Source organism: Hevea brasiliensis, chromosome 11 (assembly GCF_030052815.1).
Source record: "Hevea brasiliensis isolate MT/VB/25A 57/8 chromosome 11, ASM3005281v1, whole genome shotgun sequence".
NCBI lineage: Eukaryota > Viridiplantae > Streptophyta > Magnoliopsida > Malpighiales > Euphorbiaceae > Hevea > Hevea brasiliensis.
The window spans coordinates 7637600-7651735 of record NC_079503.1 but is presented as its reverse complement, the minus strand read 5'-3'; the positions used below and the strand labels follow the sequence as shown (position 1 = coordinate 7651735).

General features: G+C 36.4%; 1 non-coding gene across 1 annotated transcript; it reads left to right on the top strand.

Moving 5' to 3' along the window:
• The first annotated feature begins 8198 nt into the window (after window positions 1-8198).
• LOC131170918 (small nucleolar RNA R71) lies at window positions 8199-8305 on the top strand. The gene has a single exon (XR_009141682.1). It is a non-coding gene; the product is annotated as a small nucleolar RNA R71 (small nucleolar RNA).
• Window positions 8306-14136: the final 5831 nt, after the last annotated feature.

Below are 14136 nucleotides of genomic sequence, written 5' to 3'. Positions count from 1 at the left end.
AATAAATGAAATGCATGAGTGTATAAATGTATAGTCAACCTATATGTAACTAAGTATGCATAACTAAATGTATGAAGCTATATGCAAGTGTATGTATGTGAATATGTACAAGTATGAATTAATGAGTATGTCACTATATGCAAGTGAAAAGGAAAATAATTTTTGCAAAAATTTACCCTCTCCCCATACTCGTAATGAACATTGTCCTCAATGTTAAAAGAGTGCAAGGAATGGGATAATTTGGCTATATGTGCATAAAGAATTATTACCTTGCATAAGCGATATCACAACTTGTGTTGAAAGTGACACAAGTCGAGATGAGAATTGTTACCTCATTGAAGTGCAGCCAATTTAATTAAGTAAAATTTGGACAGCTGCTGCACTCATTGCAAAAGAAACAGTGCAATGGAATTCATTAAATCAATTAAACTCAAAAAGTTGAATTAAGGAAGTTAAGCTAAAAAATATAATCATCAAGTGTAAATTCCAAAGGAGCATATCAAAGCAAGTGAGCAAAGTACTAAAGATTCAAAAGAAAATGTACTTTTTGAGGAACTAAAAAAAATACTGAAGTAAATGGTTCAAGTAAAAGAAAAACAACACAAGAAAAATATTAACTAAATAAGTTCAAAACATTAATTAATTAAGTAACGAAATTAAAGACATGAAATGTAAATGGAGAATAAAAGCTGGTCAGTCAGGTATGAGAACTCCTTTGCCCTTGCTATCTTGTGGAGGTGGTGGTGCTTTTGGTGGTGGTTGTGGAGAGATGATGCTCAAAATCAGTGCCTGGTTTGTTTCGATCTTCTCCAGCTTAGCTCGCATGACTTTCAACTCGTCTTGCATTTCAACACTTCTATCCAAATATATATCAGCTAAATCCCTTAATGTTTGAAAAGAGACATCCGTCATTTGCCGAAAAAAATAGATCTCATCACTGAGATTCTCCATGAATGTCAGTAGGGTTGCCATGGATGGTCCAGAAGCTGTTGATGAAGCAGGTTGGGCAGCTGGTGGAGCCTGGCGTGGAGGTTGTGGAAAAGGCTGCTCGGATGGTTTCTCGGATGCTGAGGAGGAGTTAATTGCAGTGGGAGAGCCAGGTGGTGGTGCGGTTGGTGCAGGAATCTCATATAGCTTGGTAGCCTCATTTTTGATACAGAATTTTTAGTTGGCCAAATGAGGCCCATCCAAAAATAGCAAACCAGTTGGAACAGCAGCACACTTGTGGACTTGAGGATTGAAGCCAAAATAATGTGCAATGGGTGTGACCAAACCTCCAAACACAATGTTACCAGTACCCCTAGTAGTCTGGCGGATCACATGACGGCAAAAATAATAACCAGGTGAAGCTTTTTTACCAGTTTTTGCACACCACAAAAAGAATAAATCATACTGAGACATTGTGCCAACACTAGTTCCTCTTCCCAAAATTGTATTTGCAATTAATCTCTGAAGTAATCTCAAGGCATGACTCTCAATCTTAGAGGCCTTACTGTGCCCCGGTTTGAAAGTACCTGCTGAAGGTGCAATTTGCTGCCAAAATTCATACCCATTATAGTCCCTTTGGCTAGTAGGTATTTTGAGCAAACCATCAGGTGGAAAGCCGAATATATGGTGAAAATTATCCATAGACAGCACCCTATCTTGACCAAGGCATCTAAAATTGATTGTCAAGTCATTATCCAAGGCATTTTTATGCTTACTAGTGGACAGGGAGGCCATAAATTCCTGCACTAAAATGGGGTAAACCAGTTCCTGTTTATGTGCAAATCGCACCCAACCTAAAGCATCTAACAGAGTCTGCATTTCATCATATATCTTCAAAGATTTAAGAGTAAACACATCCAAATACCGAGTTTGAACCATTTTTCGAGCTTCGACTCTTGCCTTATTTCTTTTTATTTCGGCAGTAGGTAATACCCAATGTCTAGCAGCAGGCAAAGAGGAGGGAATTGCGAAGTTATCTTTTGATGTACTTGGGCGCTTGACCGCTGATTTTGGGATGCCACGTCGGACAGCAGGTGCAGCAGGCATTGGGGCCGAGACTGGGAGGGGTTGTGTGGCCGGTTCTGGTCGCTTCCTCTTGACGCCGCTTGTTGATTTGTGCGGCTTAATGTTTTTGGCCTTTTTCTTCTTGTATGAAGCGATGGGGGCATCACCAGAATGGGCCGCCGGTGAGTCGGCATTCATGGGTGGAGTGGTTTGGGGCTGCGGTGGCTGTGAGGAATGGGGAGGGGAGTTTTCGAAGGAGAGTGGGGAGTCGGGCATGGCGAAATGGAGGAAAGGGATTGAAAAAGAAGAAGAATGGGAAGAAGTCGAAGAAAAATGTTTGTGGTGGAGGTGACTGTGAGGACGAAGGTGACGGTGAAAAGGGGGGTCATGTCGAGGCTAAGCCGAGAGGAAGAAGGTGAAGGCATGGGCTATGGGTTTGGGCTATGGGTTTGGGTTTTTAGGTTTTGGGTTTCGGGCTTGGGCTTATGGGGTATGGGTTTTGGGCTTTGGATTTGGTTTATTATTATTATTATTATTTTTTTTTTTTTTTATATCAAAATGGATTAATGGGTTTTTGGGCTTGGGGTAGCTGTGGCCCATTCAGGTGAAGTGAGTCCTTATCCTGCAAAACAAACATGCGACACAAGTTAGAACATAAGGATAGGGGGGTTGTGTCGGAAGTTGTGCACACCGCCCAAAGTGTGCCCAGCGAACACAAGCGACGACACAAACAAACCCGGTTATGTCGCAGGTTGTGTAACAATCTGCCCAAAATGTGCCCAACGAACACAAGCGATGACACAAGCAAAACCGGTTATGTCGCAGGTTGTGTAATATGCTGCCCAAATTTGACCAAATTTCATAGCACCTAAAAAATTGAAAGAAATTAGATTTCAAATGATTAAACCTTCATAACATGAATTCTAATTGTTCAACTTGTTATGTTCATCAAATACTCATAAAAAAAATAATTTTTCAAAGCACCAATTCACACATTCACATTCAAATAATTTTCTTTTTTAGACCAAGATGACAAGGTTTGGAAAAATTTTCTCTTAGAATTAAAAAGGGCAATGAATCCAGCAAGAATCACCAGCAAATACTCAACAAAAGAAAGATGAAAATTATAAGTGAACAAATTTAAAACTAAAATTTAAAGCTAAAACTAAAATAAAAATTTTTATGCTCATTTGCTTGTAATGCATTGCATCCCATCTGCACAAGGAAATTAGAACAATGTTAAACTCCGAATAAGGAGTATAGAAAGACTTAAAACAAATACATATATAAAAGAAATAAAGAATCAATAAAAAATTGTGAGTTATGCCCAAAAATGCTAAGTTTAGGTCTTTAGCTTGACCATACTCACTCAAGATTTTATGGAGAATGAGAGAGATAGCAAGTTGCTATTTTCTCAATTGGCTCACCAACTGAATAGTGCCTCAACCTTTGCCCATTTACCTTGAAATTACCCGATTTTTCACCAAAAATTTCTACAGCGCCATGAGGTAAAACTTTCACAATTTTGAATGGACCTGACCACCTTGATTTTAATTTTCCTGGAAAAAATTTTAACCTTGAATTGAATAAGAGAACCAAATCTCCTTCTTTAAAGTCCTTTTTCTTGATATGCTTATCATGCCATTTTTTAGTTCTTTCTTTATAGATCCTAGCATTTTCATAAGCATCAAGTCTCAATTCTTCTAACTCATCAAGTTGTAAAAGTCTTTTGTGTCCAGCAGCTTGTAAATCAAAATTGATTGCTCTTATGGCCCAATAAGCTTCATGTTCTAACTCTACGGGCAAATGGCATGATTTCCCAAAAACTAACCTATAAGGTGTAGTTCCTATGGGGGTTTTAAATGCTGTTCTATATGCCCAAAGAGTGTCATCTAATTTAATGGACCAATCTTTTCTGGACTTATTGACAGTTTTCTCCAAGATTTGCTTGATTTCTCTATTTGTGATTTCTACTTGGCCATTTGTTTGAGGGTGTTATGGTGTGGCAATCCTATGCTTTACCCCATACTTTCTCATCAATTTTTCAAATTGGTGGTTGCAAAAATGGCTACCACCATCACTGATTATGGCACGTGGGGCACCAAATCTAGTTAAAACAAATTTTTTCAGAAATTTCACCACAACTTTTGCATCATTGGTAGGTGTAGCAATAGCTTCTACCCATTTAGATACATAATCCACCCCTACCAAGATATATTTATTCCCATAAGAAGATGGAAATGGCCCCATGAAATCAATTCCCCACACATCAAATAATTCAACTTTTAATATGGACTGTAGCATCTCATCTCTCTTGGAAATGTTGCCTACCCTTTGGCACCTATCACACTTGCTTACAAAATTTCTCACATGTTTAAACATATTAGGCCAATAGAAACCTGATGTCAATACTTTTTCAACAGTTTTTGAGACACTAAAATGACCACCATATTCAGAGGAATGACAATGGTAAATAACATCATTTATTTCTTCCTCTAGTATACATCTCCTAATTATTCCATCATTACATCTCCTAAACAAAAGAGGTTCTTCCCAAGAATAAAATTTAACATCATGCAAGAATCTTTTCTTTTGCTGCCAAGATAAATCAGGTGGCAAGACACCACAAGGCAAGAAATTCACAATATCAGCAAACCATGGAAGTGCAGAATTCAACACATACAACTGCTCATTCATGAAAAACTCATCAATTGGCACAATTTCATCATCTTTATTTTCAGTTTTTATCCTAGAAAGGTGATCAGCCACCACATTCTCAACACCTTTTTTATCTCTTATTTCCAAATCAAATTCTTGAAGTAACAAAATCCATCTAATCAACCTAGATTTAGCTTCTTTCTTGCTCATTAAATACCTTATTGCTGCATGATCAGTGAAAACTATTACCTTTGAGTTGACCAAATAAGAACGAAATTTATTGAGTGCAAATACTACCGCAAGGAACTCCTTTTCAGTTGTAGCATAATTAACTTGAGCTTCATTAAGGGTTCGGCTTGCATATTAAATGGCATAAGGTTTTTTATCTTTTCGCTGGCCAAGGACAGCTCCAACAGCAAACTCGCTTGCATCACACATGATTTCGAATGGCAAAGTCCAATCCGGGGGTTGCATGATAGGAGCTATTGTTAAGGCCGTCTTCAACCTGCAAAAAGCAACCATACAATCTTGATTAAAATCAAATTTAACATCATGATTCAAGAGATTTGTTAAGGGTTTAGCAAGTTTAGAAAAATCGTGAATAAATCACCGGTAAAATCCGACATGTCCAAGAAAACTCCGCACTCCTTTGACAGTGGTTGGAGGGGGCATTTTTTCAATAATTTCTATTTTAGCTCTATCCACTTCAATTCCCCTATTTGAGATCAAATGCCCTAAAACGATCCCCTCTTGGACCATAAAGTGGCATTTCTCCCAATTCAACACCAGATCATTTTCAACACACCTCTATAAGATTTTAGACAAATTAGTCAAGCATGAATCAAAATTAGTTCCATACACTGAAAAGTCATCAATGAAGACCTCCATAATTTCTTCAATAAAATCAGAAAAAATGGCCATCATGCACCTTTGAAATGTTCCAGGCGCATTACACAATCCGAATGGCATCCTTCGATAGGCAAAGGTGCCATAGGGATAGGTAAAGGTAGTTTTTTCTTGGTCATCAGGATGTATTGGAATTTGAAAGAAACCAGAATATCCATCTAAGTAACAAAAGAAAGAATGCTTGGCTAATCTCTCTAACATTTGATCCATAAAAGGAAGGGGAAAATGGTCTTTTCTTGTAGCATTATTCAACTTCCTATAGTCTATGCACATTCTCCATCCTGTAACAGTTTTAGTGGGTATCAATTCATTATTCTCATTTTTAACAACTGTCACCCCACCTTTTTTTAATACAACATGCACAGGACTAACCCACTCATTGTCAGAAACGGGGTAAATAATTCCAGCAGCTAGTAATTTTAGGATTTCCTTTTTTACAACATCCTTCATTGTAGGATTTAATCTTCTTTGGTGTTCAATGGAAGGTTTACTATTTGGCTCTAGGAAAATCCTATGCATCCAAACTGTTGGACTAATTCCCTTTATATCATCAATTGCATAACCCAAAACTCTTCTATATTCTCTCAAAACTCTCAACAATTTTTCATTCTCAATATCAGTCAATGATGCATTAATTATAACAGGATATGTTCCATTTGGTCCAAGAAAAGCATACCTGAGGTTGGATGGAAGAGGTTTAAGATCTACCTTTGGGGCATCCTCTACCTTTAATGATGGTGGTTTGATCTCCAAATTTTGCACTTCTTCATGCTAAAAATTTGTGGCTTCAGGATGTGGTGGAGAGCTCTCCAAGTATTGTGCAAAAGCAGCTATGTTGTGATTATCATCATCAATGCTCCTACCATGGATTAAGCAATTTTCAAGAGGATCTTAGGGATAGCTTTTTTCTGAAATGCTCTTGAACAATCTCATCAATAATGTCTACCCGCAAACAAGAATCAACTTCTTCATGTTTCCTTTTCATGGCTGGATTGATGTTGAATATCATTTGATCATCTCCCACTCTAAGTGTCAATTTCTCACCCTTTACATTAATTAATGCACCAGCTGTTGCCAAAAAGGGTCTTCCCAATAAGATAGGAATTTTTGTGTCTTCTTCCATATCTAAAATGACAAAGTCCACCGAAATGTAGAATTTCCCAACCTTGATAGGCACATTTTCTAGAATGCCTTCTGGATACTTAATTGAACGGTCAGCCAATGAAAGATACATGTTTGTGGGCTTTAACTCTCCCATATTCAATTTTTCATAAATTGAAAGAGGCATTAGGCTAACACTAGCTCTAAGGTCACATAAGGCATTTGCCATACAATTATCACCTATATGACAAGGAATGGAAAACACACCCGGATCTTTGAGTTTGGGAGGTAACTTCTTTTGAATTATAGCACTGCATTGCTCTCCCAAGTTGATGGTATCATAATCTTCTAGCCTTCTCTTGTTGGAAAGAATCTCCTTCAAAAACTTGGCATAACTTGGCATTTGAGATAGTGCCTCAGTGAATGGCACATTGATATATAACTTCTTTAGCACTTCAAGGAATTTGCCAAATTGTTTGTCTAGCCTATGCTTGATGAATCTTTGAGGGTAGGGAAGGGTGGGCTTGTAAGGTTCAGGTGGGATGTATGGTTTCTCTCCCTCATCTTGCTCACTTTGGCTTTCTTCTTCTTTTTCATTTTTCTTGCTCTCAACTGAATTTTCTTCTTTTGTGCTCTCTTTTTCTTCTCTCTTGTTTTCATTCTCTTGACCAACTTTCTTACCACTTCTTAAGGTCACTACCTTACATTGTTCATGAGGGTTTTGTGGTTGGCTAGGTAGTTTCCCATAGGAGTTGCTTCCCGATGAGCTTGCTTATTGAGCCAATTGAGTCTCCAACATGCGGTTGTGGACTTGTAATTAATCCATGGTTTGTCTCATGTGTTGCATTTCTTCCTCCAATTTGCTATTCATCTTGCTTTGTTCAGCAAAAAATTTCTCCATCATGCTTTCCAAGGTTGGCTTCGGTTCATGAGGTGGAAGGAATTGTTGTGCTCTTGCTTGATATCCAGGTTGTGGCTGCCTTGTGGGCTGAAATTGAGGCTGAAATTGAGGCCTATTCTGCTGCTTATATTGCTGGTTATGAGGATAATTTGATCTTTGACCTTGTTGAGCAAAAGTTGCTTGTGGTCTCCATGTTGAGTTGTTCACATTAGAGAAAGAGTTCCCCATAGCTTTCTGTTGATAACCTCCTGCATAAGCAGCTTGTTCTTGCAAATAATCATCACCATAAGAAGAGTAATCAACTCCACAACTTTGAGTTCCATCTGTGAAGGCAACTTGTTGCATAGTTGTAGGAGTTGAGGTTGTTGCCTTTGTGCAAAAATCACTAAGAAGTCGAGTCAATCGATCAAATCTTGCATTCATGCGGCTAATTGAGTCAAGTTCATAAATCCCAGCCTTCTTTGGCTCAAGTGCTCTAGGATTTCCCCACAAATGGGTATGATGAGCAATCTTCTCTAATAGATCATAGCATTCTTCACTTGTCATTCTCATGAAATCTCCTCCTGCTTGTGAATCAATTGTGTTTCTTATGGCTGGAGTAACTCTGGTATAGAAATTCTGAACAATCATCCATTTTGGTATTTCATGATGAGGACATTGCCTTTCAAGCTCCTTAAATCTCATCCAAGATTCATACAAAGTTTCATCATCTCTTGGCTTAAAAGCTACCATCAAATTCCTCAAATGAGTGGTCTTCCTGTGGGAAAATCGAGATAGAAAAGCTTGAGATAGCTGCTCCCAAGTTGCTATAGTAGCTTGTGGAAGTGAGTCATACCACTCCAATGCTGAATCCCGAAGAGAGAATGGAAATAAGGTGAGCCGAATCACTTCATCTGAAACTCCAGGCTGCCTTTGTGTACCACATATCATCAAAAATTTCTTCAAATGAGAATGAGGATTTTCAAGTGGACTACCTCCAAATTGTGAATTTTGAACCATTTGAATAAGACCAGTCTTTAACTCAAATTGATTAGCTCCAATGATAGGTCTGTTATCTCTCACATCAGCACATCTAGGAAAAGCATAATCCAACATGGATCTTCTCTGAGGATTATTTTGATTAACCACTTCATTTTGCCTATTTTGCTCATTTCCTCCATTGTTTCCACCAATAGCTCTATTTTGATTCTCCATATTTTCAATTATCTCCTCTTGCTCAAATCTTTTTTGTTCTTCTTTTCGTGCTTCCTTTCTTCTCTTGTATTCCTTTTTGTTGGCTCGACAGAATTTTTCAATTTCTGGATTGAACAACAATTCAGTATCACTTGTGCTTTTCGATCGTCTCATAAACAAGGAAAGTACCTGAAAAACACAAGGAACAGTAGTGAAAATAAAAGAAAATAAAAATTCTAATTAGCTTAAAACAATTAAAATCCAACTTAAAAACAAACAATTCCCCGGCAATGGTGCCAAAAACTTGATGTGTGTAATCCGCAAGTGCACGGGTCACAGTAGTATAGTTTTAAAAAAATAATATCGATCCCACAGGGAATTGTGCTTAAATTGGAAATAAAAGTATAAGCTAATTAGAATGACAAAATTTAAAGATGTAAAATGAAATTTGAAATTAAAATTGTTATTTGAGGAATTTAAACTAAATCAAACAATTAACTAAACTAGATTACCAAGATTTAAATTGAAATTGCTATTTATAAAATTGAGAGGAATTAAATCTAAATTCAATAAAAATTAAAGTGATTCTAGAGATTGGATTTTTAATATTGTTTGCATGTGGTTTATCCCTAATTTAGCCAAACACATGAGAATTGCAATTTTGAGGGAAATCAATTCTTAAATTTTTAAAACCTTTTTCAAGCATCTCAAAGTTGGTTTTCATTAAATCAAACCCTGTTTTCACGGTATTTCAAACCTAACAAAAACCCAATTAATGCTCTAATTGATTTTTGGAAAGTCCCCTTAATTCTCTTAGCTTATCTCTAACACCAAGAAAACAAAGTTTATTGCAAGATTATCTATCCCTAATATTCACTTTCTAGTCCATCTATTAAGGATTAAAGCTTAACTTAATGAGGGCCCATTCATCAAGCAAGGCAACAAGCTCACAAGCAATAAATCAAAATGTAACAAACCTCATTTAAATGGCTAAATTAGTTCAAAAACCACAATACAAATCAATACTTACAAACCCATCTCTAGAATCTCCAGTAACTACTCACTAATTATAGTTTCTAAACAAACCCAAATGTATAAATGAAGAAATAATGGAAATCTAAGTTAAGGAATAGAAAAACCTAGAAAAATGCAGAAGAAGCTGTTGCTGGAAAGTGGAGAAAATGGGTTCTGCAGCTACTGGAAAATGGACAGACGTGCTCCCCCTTTCTCTCTTTCTTTTCTTGCCAAAATTGCCTCCCTTCCTCCCTTTTTGAAAGAAAATGATAAAGGAGACTTTATATAGGTGAGGGGACTGCCCTAGAATGAGTAAAAAGGTGGAAGATTCCAGAGAAGGTGAGGTAAAAAATCAGAGTAACGGAAATGCCACGTCAGCCATTTCCAGTAAAAATGACATAAGCTGAATCGGTTGTGTCGCGGGTCGTGTCGCGGGTTGTGTAACATTCTGCCTGAATATCTGACGATCGACACAACCTGCGACATAAGCTAAATCGGTTGTGTCGCAGGTTGTGCAACAATCTGCCTGAATATCTGACGCTCGACACAACCTGCGACATAAGCTAAATCGGTTGTGCTGCAGGTTGTGTAACTCTCGGCCATTTTTTAACTCAACTTCAAAAATTTTTTACAATTCAACTCTAATCTCCTCCAAATGGCTACTCTGATCAAAATACATCAAATTTCTCCAAATTTAACCTACAAAACAAATAAATTCCAAAAATTAAACTAAGAAGTGTAAAAATTATAAAATTGACTAAATGTATATTAATATCTATAATAATAACTATGAACAAGGGTAAATTATGTGCAAAAATTACACCTAAATGATGATATAAAATGCATGCATCAGCTTATTGCCTGATTGATTATATGGCTTCTTAGCCACACTGTTTGCACATCAGGAGATACTTTGTGACCGATGGTATGACGGCCCGAGGTACTAGGTACCCAGTGCTATTTCATCCACTGTTTGCACACCGGGAGATACTTTATGACCGATGGTGTGATGGCCCAAGGTACTAGGTACCCAGTGCTATTTCATCCATTGTTTGCACACCGAGAGATACTTTGTGACTGATGGTGTGACGGCTTGAGGTATTAGGTACCCAGTGCTATTTTATCTATTTATCTATTCTGGTCAGTGTATAGGCTACACGGGCAGTCAATTAAAATATTATTTCATTCAGGCAGTTAAGTTAAGTTAAGTATAATGAAATTTCAATACAATTAAATTAAGTATTGAATGAAATGAGTAAAAGAGATTAGTAATAGAAACATAACAAAAATACAATTTGTAGAACCCTAGAGACTTAAAATACAATACAGTTAGAATAATTTGTATACTGGGTATTATTATTGAAAGGTTATAAACTTAGCACTTCCAAAGAGGAACAAACTAGTATATAAGATAGTTGATACTAGAAATACCATACCAAATTAAATTGATTTCTGAGTATCTGAATTATGATTTATTTCTTTCTTTATTTGTATATATTATTTTATTATTGTATTATTTCACCACTAAGCAGAAATGCTTAGCGCGATGAAATTGTTTCCTCATGCAGGTACTGGAGGTAAAACCAGTAGACAGTTGACTGAGATTTTTGGAGTTCAGATCTGCAGAAGTGTCAGAAGAGTTCAAGGTTATCACCTCCTCAGCAATGCATGTAGATAGGGCTCACATTTAGCATATAATATATTTTGTATATTTTAATTATTTCTTATGTTGTAATTTAAATTAAGAAATTGTATTGAATTGTAGACTGTGATTTTATGCAATTAGTTGCAAATTATGTACATTGATGAAATTGAGAATTTCGATATAAGAGCTGAGTGTGATTATGAATGAGACTGTGATTATGATTATTGAGACCTTATGGTATTTACCACATTAGTCAGACTGTAATAAATAACGTTAGTGCCTAAACCATTTTTAAACAAATAAAATTTTGAAATTAATAGTGAACAGGACAGCATAAGATAGGGTGCTCCAGCACCGAATGTGCATTCCTTGCTCGGCTACACTGTAGACGAGTGAGGAGTGTTACACGCTCACCGTTGTTCTTGTATACTTTCTCAACATAGCATAACTTTTTGCAAGCTCTATAATGTATTCCAAGTCAAAACCAACAAAATTTTTTTGAATGGTTTGTTTTCTTGCAATTCGGACATGGTGGGAACTTGCTATCTTTGTTTTTCTCCTTATAGCCTTCATCTTTCTTGCTTTTAAATTATCTTTCTACTTAAATCTTTTCCTTTCTGAAGTAGCTTGAACCTTGCCTTTTTGTTTTGCCATTAATGCTTCCTCATATTTTTCTTCCATCCTCACACTCCTTTGTTCTATTGCCTGTAGAGCATTCACTAGCTCAGCCAAAGTGATCCAAGAAAGATTTTAAGAGTCTTCAAGGGAAGAGATTTTTTGTTCAAATCTCTCGAGTAAGGTTGCAAGCACTTTCTGTACTATTCTTTTATCTGTTAACTCATCCCCAAGTAGCCTTATCTGATTTATGGTCTTCATAAGTCCATCTGAGTATTCTTTTATTGATTCAAAATATTTCATTCTCAGAACCTCAAAGTCTCTTCTGAGATTCAAGATCTACATCTGTTTTGTCTTGTCACTGCCGTGGAACTCTTCCTTAAGCTTATCCCATGCCTCTTTAACTGTTTCACAAGCCATAATCCTTGTGAATCTAACATCAAATATAACTTGGTGCAAATAGGACAAAGCTTTATACTTCTTGCACATTCCTCAAAGTAATGATTTATTTAAGCTAATGTAGGATCAACTCCCAATGGTAGTGGATCTCTCCCTGTTTCCACTACCTCCCAAAGGTCAAAAGCCCTTATATAGGCCTTCATTTTGATAAACTAAAAGACATAGTTTTCTCCTATAAAAACAAGGGGTGCAATTGATGAATAGCTGCTAGAGGCCATGAACAACACTCAAGTGTTTATGGTTTTTATAGTGCAAGTTCTCTTATTTGTTTTCTCTCACACTCCTTATCTAAGATCTAAATGCCTCGATACCAATTGTAAGCATAACGAACAAAGAAAATGGGGAAAAACTGCAGGAGAACTCCCTTTCTCTACTATAATATTTCATTAATTCAAAATATATACAAGCACTATAACATTAAGTTAAGTTTTACAAGGAAAGCCCCATGCTTTACTCACTTTGCTAAACTGAAATCAGCCATACTAACCCATACTTTAATACATTACAAAATAATCATTAACCAAAACTTAAAGAACAAGTGACAGTGATAAGTGTATAATTTATTAATTTTACTCCCATCATGTTTAGTATTTCTAGTATTTTTTTTATATTTAATTCAGTTGGTTAGGCATTTCGTATCAATTAGGCATGATCTTAATGAGTTTTTGGAATAATGGCATTAAATTGGGGAATTTCCAACATCTTTTTACCTTGACCTTTGTTTGGTTTTTCAGGTGAAACTTAAGTTTTAGGTTTTCAAATTGAGTGTCTTTTGATCTGTTGAAAAGCTAAGATAGAGCACTACAAACTTCTAAGAGGGACCAAAGCTCAGTTCAGCCTCGAAGACGATCAAAATTAGCCCTGAAGCCAGAACAGATTTTTAGTATGGACCTTTGAGACCATGTTTGGTGTTTAATTCATATCTGGAGCTCTAGATGTCCAATCAAAGAAAACTCAGGTCCATTTGAACCTCAGAGGCCGCCTCTACAATTGTTGTGAAGGGCTGGAAGCGAGATAAAGCCGTTTTAATTATCAAAAACAATAGCAAAATCGTCATTTTGGGTTGGATCACCTGACAGAACCTGTTTCGGTTTTTAGCCCATAACTTGGGCTGTAAACCTCCGATTTGGGCAAATGAGTACTCGTTGGAAAGCTAAGAAGTAGGGCTACAACTTTCTTGAAGAAGTCAGAGACAGAATTGGAAGAAAAGTGGCTAAAAATTGGCCATGATTGTAGAGTAGCGAATCTATCTTTTTAAATTTCAAAAATTTTCCAAGTTTGGTTTTTATCTGTGGATTAGCTTTTTGATTATAAAGACATCTTTGGCAACAATGGAGACACACATTCATTCAGACCTTCGACACCTTCATTCTCCATTCACGTCCATAGTTTTAAATTTCTCCATTTTATTTTTCTTTTGTAAGCCATGAACATTAGCGTCTAAGTTTCTAAATTCAGTTTAAGTGAATCTAGTTCTTATGCATAATTTGTGAGATTAGGTTCTTAATTTAAATTATGCCTTTTTGAATATCTATTATTTCTCGATTTCATTATTTTTTATCTATTGAATGATTTGCTAAAAAGGCCTATTAGTTAATTGTATGATGTGATTAATTGCTAGTTCATCTTCATAATCCGTAATTGTTGTGTAAGATTGAATGTGAGTAACAAT